General features: G+C 41.0%; 1 protein-coding gene across 1 annotated transcript in view; it reads right to left on the minus strand.

Annotated features, from left to right (window-relative positions):
- Nucleotides 1–4,792, minus strand: part of ches1 (checkpoint suppressor 1) — an 82,133-nt gene extending 77,341 nt beyond the window's left edge. The window contains exon 1 of the mRNA XM_023266485.3: nt 4,320–4,792. The gene's annotated coding sequence lies outside the window, so the exon portion shown is untranslated. The remainder of the gene's footprint in view (nt 1–4,319) is intronic.
- Between the last annotated feature and the right edge of the window lie 2,108 nt (nt 4,793–6,900).

Genomic DNA, 6,900 nt, shown 5'->3' on the forward strand with positions numbered 1-6,900 from the left:
GCCGAGCCAGAGCCGAGCAGGCTGACACTCGCCACAGCTGCCCTCCCGTACGTCAGCTATGGATCAAAACCAAACATGACATCACCCCTTGTAAACATAAAACACTTTTCCCCCTATTTATAAGATCTATTTTTGCATCCGCTGACGTCTTTCCTTGCATGATGGTGTGCGTGCACGTCGGTCCATCTGCGTGTCAGTCGGTGTTTGTGTGGGCGTTCTTCTATGCATGGATGCGACCAGCAATAGCTCAGCATGACTAAGTGGGGAGAGGCTAATTGAGCAGAGGTGCCCGGCACTGTGGACAATGAGTCCATTTCAAATCAGCAGGAGGCCTATTGAAGACAATTATAACCTGGGGGATACAGAGGAGCATTAGTCTTCTAAGCCATCTCGGCCACTTAGGCCCGGCTGTGTTTCCACTGCAATTTAAAAACCCGCTTTTAATTCTCCGGTTGTTTTAGCACACGGACCATACATGAAAGGCAAAGTTCACCGATCAAAACCCATTCACAATTTAAATTAATGATTGCAAACTTAGTCGTAAAAGTCCAAAATACACAGTATGAGCGGATTTGCCTCCAATTAATAAAGCATCTCACAGCAGCAGGTCCATGACGACACGTTTCCTTAACGAAAGACACACATTTAATCCAGAAGCCATGTATTCTATATATTCTGGTAAATGTTTGCCGGCTAAAGACGTTTTATTCTAGAGTCACAGTTGGTCAATTAGCACTAAAGCATTGGCACTAAAAGTGTTTTTGTTAATCCTAAAACTTTCTCTCAGCTCGCTGTCAATGTTTAGATCCTAGCTGAGCCTTTAAAAGATCATAAGTCAGCCAGGACGACACTGAAAGCACCAGCATGGGGCTGCTGGCTGCCAAAAAGCTCATCATTTAGGAGTTAAACCTGCAGCTCAGAACTTTTTACAGCGAGAGCATTGACGCATGTTTATGTTGCATCCATTGCTTTGGTTTTTAGACTCTAATCCTTCCTCTGAAGCTTCTTTCATACGTGGAGCATCAGAAACTTGGATGCTTCTTGGGGTTTTTCCTCCATATGTTCCACCTTAATCCTAGTTTCTACTGTTGCTTCCCCTCTTCAATGCTGGCAAACCAGTCATTGCTAGCTGACGCTAGCCAGTGCATAAATATGCCACAGAAAACACATTTGAAACTGTACCTGGCTGCTTATACTATGAAATACAGACAGATTCACATGGTCCTGATAGGGTTAATCAGCATTAAGTTTGGCTTGAATGTCACACTCATTCATAAGTAAATGTCCAGCACTATAACTTTAAATAAAAGACTTTTGTAGTCATGTTTTAGCACAAAACATGGTAAATATGGTGCACGGTGTATATTACAATGCAAAAACAGTCCGATTTCAGTGAGAGTGGCAGAAAGATGAACAGTAATGTACAGTGTGTTAAACTTCTATTGAAGGAAAAGACAACTTTTAAACCAACAGGCTATTCAGAACAGAGGTTTACTGAATGAAGCTGTTAAATAGATGCTTAACCAGTGCTTATGTTTGCATGAATATGCGCTAAATGTCATGTTTTGAAACGACGTTCGCTTGCTGTATGATGAAACCAACAGTTACTTCCATTTTTGATTCATCTGTTGATCATTTTTCCAGTTAATCTATTAGTTAGGTGTACTGAATGTCAGAAAATGTTGGTTAAAGCCCAATGTGATGTCCTCAAATGTCTCATTTTGACCTCAATCCAGAGATAATAAGTTTACTCCGGTCACAGAAGAGTGAATAATCTACAAAATATTAGAATCTAAGAAGCTGGAATCAGAGAATCTTGACTAAAGACTAATCAGGCAGATCAATGGAAAAGCCAAATAGTTCAAAATAACTTAATAGCTGACGAGTAATTGATTAATTACTGTAGATCTAAAGGAGCCACGAGGCTATTTGAAGGCATTTGTGACTTATCTGCTAATCATTTCCCCAATTAATCCATTAGTTAGGTGTACTGAATAACAGAAAATGTTGGTTAAAGCCCAATTTGACGCCCTTAAATGTCTCGTTTTGACTTCAATCCAGACATAATAAGTTTACTCCAGTCACAGAAGAGTAAATAAACGACAAAATATTATAATTTAATAAGCTAATCTAAGGCAGATTAATCAATAATCCAAACAGTTCAAAATAACTTCACAGCTGACAACTAATTGATTAATTGCTGCAGATCTAAAGGAGCCATGAGGTTATTTGAGGGCAGTTTTTGCTTCTCATTGACCCAGGGTTCTCTGGTTAATGCTTCAATTTAGAGTTTTCTTTCATTTTTTGCAGCGGCGGGGGGAGTTTGGGGGATTGGTTAACAATGACTTTAATTAGTGTGACTATATTCGTGTGCTTTGATCCGGTGGGAATCAAACCCTGGACGATGGAAGCTTCGGAGCAGCGATCTACTACGCTGAGACAGAAACGCTTCACTCTGACTGTAGACGTGCTGGATTCTCTGCATAATGTGGTTCACTTCTGCACCTTCACCACCGTGTCCTCTTTTCCCCGAGTAAATACGCTCCAGAAAACTTAAAAAGTCAGGGCATTTTTATCACTTTTTGCTGATAAGGTGCACTTCTTGCGTAGTGTTTACCTTTCAGAACTAAATGTGCCGTAGCCTTCTTTTCTGACGGTGCACTTTCGACACACCGCCATATGGCCAGCAGCCACAGCTGACCAGAGCGCAGCGGTGGGTTATTGTGTAGCTCCAGGCGCTGCTAGTACAATCAGAAATATTAAAACAGCCATTTTTGAGTATTTATGCTGAATAAATCATGAGCTGGCATCCCAAGAAAACCGTCTAGCTGCTGCTGCCGCCGCCGCTTTTATTCAAAACGCGTGTTCATTCAATTCATTCACACATGAATTATAGATCCATTATGGACTGTTTTAGCCGTGCCGAGGGAATCAGACAGACAACAGTTGTAGTGAGCGCGCTAACCCACTGATCCATCCATACCAATTATCTGTGTCTAGGGTGGAGTCTGGATTCAATATTCAATTTACACAATTCAATCTCACATCAGAGCTGAGCCAAAAAACAAGAAAGGAGCAACAGCGGAGGGTCCAAAGTGTTAAAAAGAAGAAGAAGAAGAAGAAGTGAACGTGGCGCCACAGGGGTGTCCATTGAGAGACGGGGAAGAGATGGAGGGGTGAGAGCTCCATTGAGCGCAGCCACGGGGGGGTCAATATGTGAATGAACGTCTGCCATGGAGGTAAATTATGAATGAGCAGCACTCTGAGCACTCCTGGAGAGAGCATGTCAGCATCGCTCTCCTTCACTTTCACCTCCTCCTCGTCCTAAAAATCAACCCCGTCATCATCATCATCATCATCATCATCATGGATTAATCTCCTCACATTACCTCCAACCTCCATGCACGTATCTACACACAAAAAATAAACCTCCTGCACATGCAAAAGCCATGCATTAACGTGAAAATACACACACACACACATTTCTCCCAGCTGTTCTCCTGGCCATGCATATGTATGTTGTGCGAGTGTGTGTGTGTGTCTGTGAGTGTATTCGTCTGTGTGTAATCCAGTGTGCTGCTGCTCAGCCTGTGCCACGCTCTCTCCTCTGTTGCTGTGCGTCTGATCAGATCTGCCTCCCTCAACCTGTTTGCCGTCTATGGCACACACACACACACTCACACACACACACACACACACACACACACACACACACACACACACACACACACACACACACACACATATATATACACACATATGCATTTAAATACAGAAGCTGCTACTACTTACTCACTCATCAAGCGTGTTAAAAAACTCCTCAGAGTGCAAGAAAAGGGGGAAAATGCACTCTTAAGAAGGCAGTGTTGTCTCATGCCCCTTTTTCTTTTTGTTTTTTTACATGTGTGTGTCTAAGTGTGTGTTGCTCAACTTAACCAGAGTGTGTTTATCTGGAATAAGATCTGGCTGTTCCCTTTAAAAGAGAAAAAAGAGAAAAAGTATCCACTCCTTTGGATCCCTTCACTCCAGCGGTCACTTCAGCTCACTTATACACTTTAAACAGCCCCCCCTTTTAAAAAAAAAAAAAAAAAAGCATGTAGCCTTATAATAACTCACATTGTGCATGTATGTATAAATATACATATATAGGCTGCACACACACACACACACACACACACACACACACACACACACACACACACACACACACACACACACACACACACACCTCCATACTTCCCTTTACGTGCACATGTCAACACACACCTCCCAGATCTGCACACACACACATATACACACATACACACACAAAAAGTCACCTTAGGATCCTTGGCTGTTTCCAGACGAGCCTCTTCTTCTTCTTCTTCTTCTCACTCTTCCTCTGTCAGACTTCTCACCTCCTTCCTTCCTTTCCTTCCTTCCTTCCTTGCAACTCCGTCTCTTTCTCTTTTCCCCCTCCTTCTCTCTTCTTCACGTTTTCGGTGCTTTCTTTTCGGTCACTTCCCAGCGTTTTTCCCGAGCCCCTCCATGTCCGCCCCGCCAGTCGTTTCTAACCACCGAGCGAGCGTCAAGCCGTCACACAAACACACACATGTACACGCGCGCACACACACACACCGAAAAAAAATCCGCTGCCGCCGCCGCCGCCGCTGCCGCTGCCGCCACCGCTGCTGCTGCTGCTGCGTTCCTATAGTCTCCCTCTCCCGCTCTGTTTATCCCTCCGTGTGTCTCTCTCTCCTCCGTCAGTGAGTGTGTGTCAGTTTCTCTCTGCGTGTGTGTGTGGTTGTGTGTGTGCGTGTGTGTGTGTGTGTGTGTGTGTGTGTGTGTTGCTGCCTGCCTTGCCCCGCCAGCAGCAGAGGACTTCCCCCGGAGCCCGCCCCGGGTCCTAGAGGGAGCCGCGTTCACTGAAAGAATGCCATTGTGTACGGAAGGTGTAGCCAGAGATCGTCTATTGCCCCGACAGGATGGCTCATTTTGGAGAAGGCTGGGAAATGTTTCCTAGAGGTGGGGAAGATAAGATAAGATAAGATGAGATAAGATAAGATAAGATAAGATAAGATAAGATAAGATAAGATAAGATAAGATAAGATAAGATAAAAGTGTACCACATGAGAAATGCAATGTCTACTAGAAAAGTAATAAGATATAATATAAGTGCAATGCATGACTGAGAATAAAAATAGACGAGCTAAGAAAAAGACTAGAATGGAAAAAGTCATGCTGAGGTAGTAAAGCATTATCACACATTGTGATTAAATATTGAAATGTTACACACGATTAAAAAAATTTTGCAATGCTGCACATGATGAAAAAATTGCAGATTAAATTAAAATGTTACACATAATACAAACTTATATTTGAATGTTACACATGAACACATGATAGGAAAATATTTTGAATTAAGTTGAAATATTGCACATGATGAGGAAGTGTTGCACATGAAATTAAAATGTTACACATAATAAAACCTTAAATTTAAATGTTGCACATCACAGTGAAATATTGCACATGAAATTGAAATGTTACACATGATTAAAAAAAGACTGCAAATTGAAGTGAAATGGTACACATTCATGAAATATTGCGCATAAAATTGAAATGTTACACATGATTAAAAAAATAATACTGCAAATTAAAGTGAAATGTTACACATGATGAAAAAATATTTTGAATTAAGCTGAAATATTTTACATGGTGGGGAAATGTTGCACGTGAAATTAAAATGTTACACATAATAAAAACTTTAATTTAAATGCTCCACATGATAAAATGTTGAACCCGAAATTGAAAATTACACAATATTTTTTTTTTAAAGATTGCAGATTGAAGTGAAGTCTTACACATGCAAGAAATATTGCACATGATGAAAAAATAGAAAATTAAATTAGAATGTTACACATAGGGAAATATCGCACATAAAATTGAAATGTTACACATGATAAAAAAATATTGCAAATTAAATTAAAACATTACACATGATGGAAAACTATTGCAAATCAAATTAAAATGTTACACGTTTGACTGTTTTCTTTGCTACAGGAGACAGTAAAAACCAGGAAGCAACCTACCACCTTAAAATAATATTTTAGAATTGAATTGTTAGTTTATTTTTCTTTTTAGTGAATTATCCATTTTAGCCACAATGCAGAATCAGAATCAGTTTAACTGTCGGTAGGTTTTCATGTACAAGGAATCTGATATCAATGAAAGATGAAAAAAGACATTATTTTAAATCATTACTTATTTATTTTTAAAAAATCAAGAGTTGTGAGTCAGTAGGTGGTAAGTGTTACAAGATAGATAAACAACAAGTGTAGATAATACAGGGCATTAAAAAAAAAAAAGCGCTGTGCTGATCACCGGGTTCCACAACATTCACCGTACATTCAACTCCGGACGTTCAGGCTAGCTAACCGGCACACTGCACATGCACGTTGCACAGCGCAGCAGCAAACCACTGGAAAGATCAGCTTTAAGAGTGCGGCGATGCTGTTGTTACATTCTGTGTGAAGGGCTGGTATCCAGACTCAGGTCAATGCAGCAGCAGACTAGCAGACTAAAGGCCACTACAACTCTGTCCCAGACGGAGGATAACAATGGTGAGAGAATCGTGGTGATATCTTTGGTTTGGCTCTAAATCGGTGGTCCTACATCGCACTGTGAGACAGGTTCAAGGACGGCCGTTGTCATGGTGACCAAAGACAAGCTGTGATAAAATTCTGACAGTCAGAAATTTGGGTTGATCATCTCAGTGTTGATGCTGCTGGACCTACAACAACTAACCAATAGAAATGCAGGATGAAATGACGTATTGATCAGCAAGACACTGGAGCTAAACCCAAAGAGATGATTTGTTGGAAAATGACCATAACAGTAAATGCTAACTTAAAATGCTAGTAG

Source organism: Amphiprion ocellaris, chromosome 12 (assembly GCF_022539595.1).
Source record: "Amphiprion ocellaris isolate individual 3 ecotype Okinawa chromosome 12, ASM2253959v1, whole genome shotgun sequence".
In the NCBI taxonomy this organism is placed as follows: Eukaryota; Metazoa; Chordata; class Actinopteri; family Pomacentridae; genus Amphiprion; species Amphiprion ocellaris.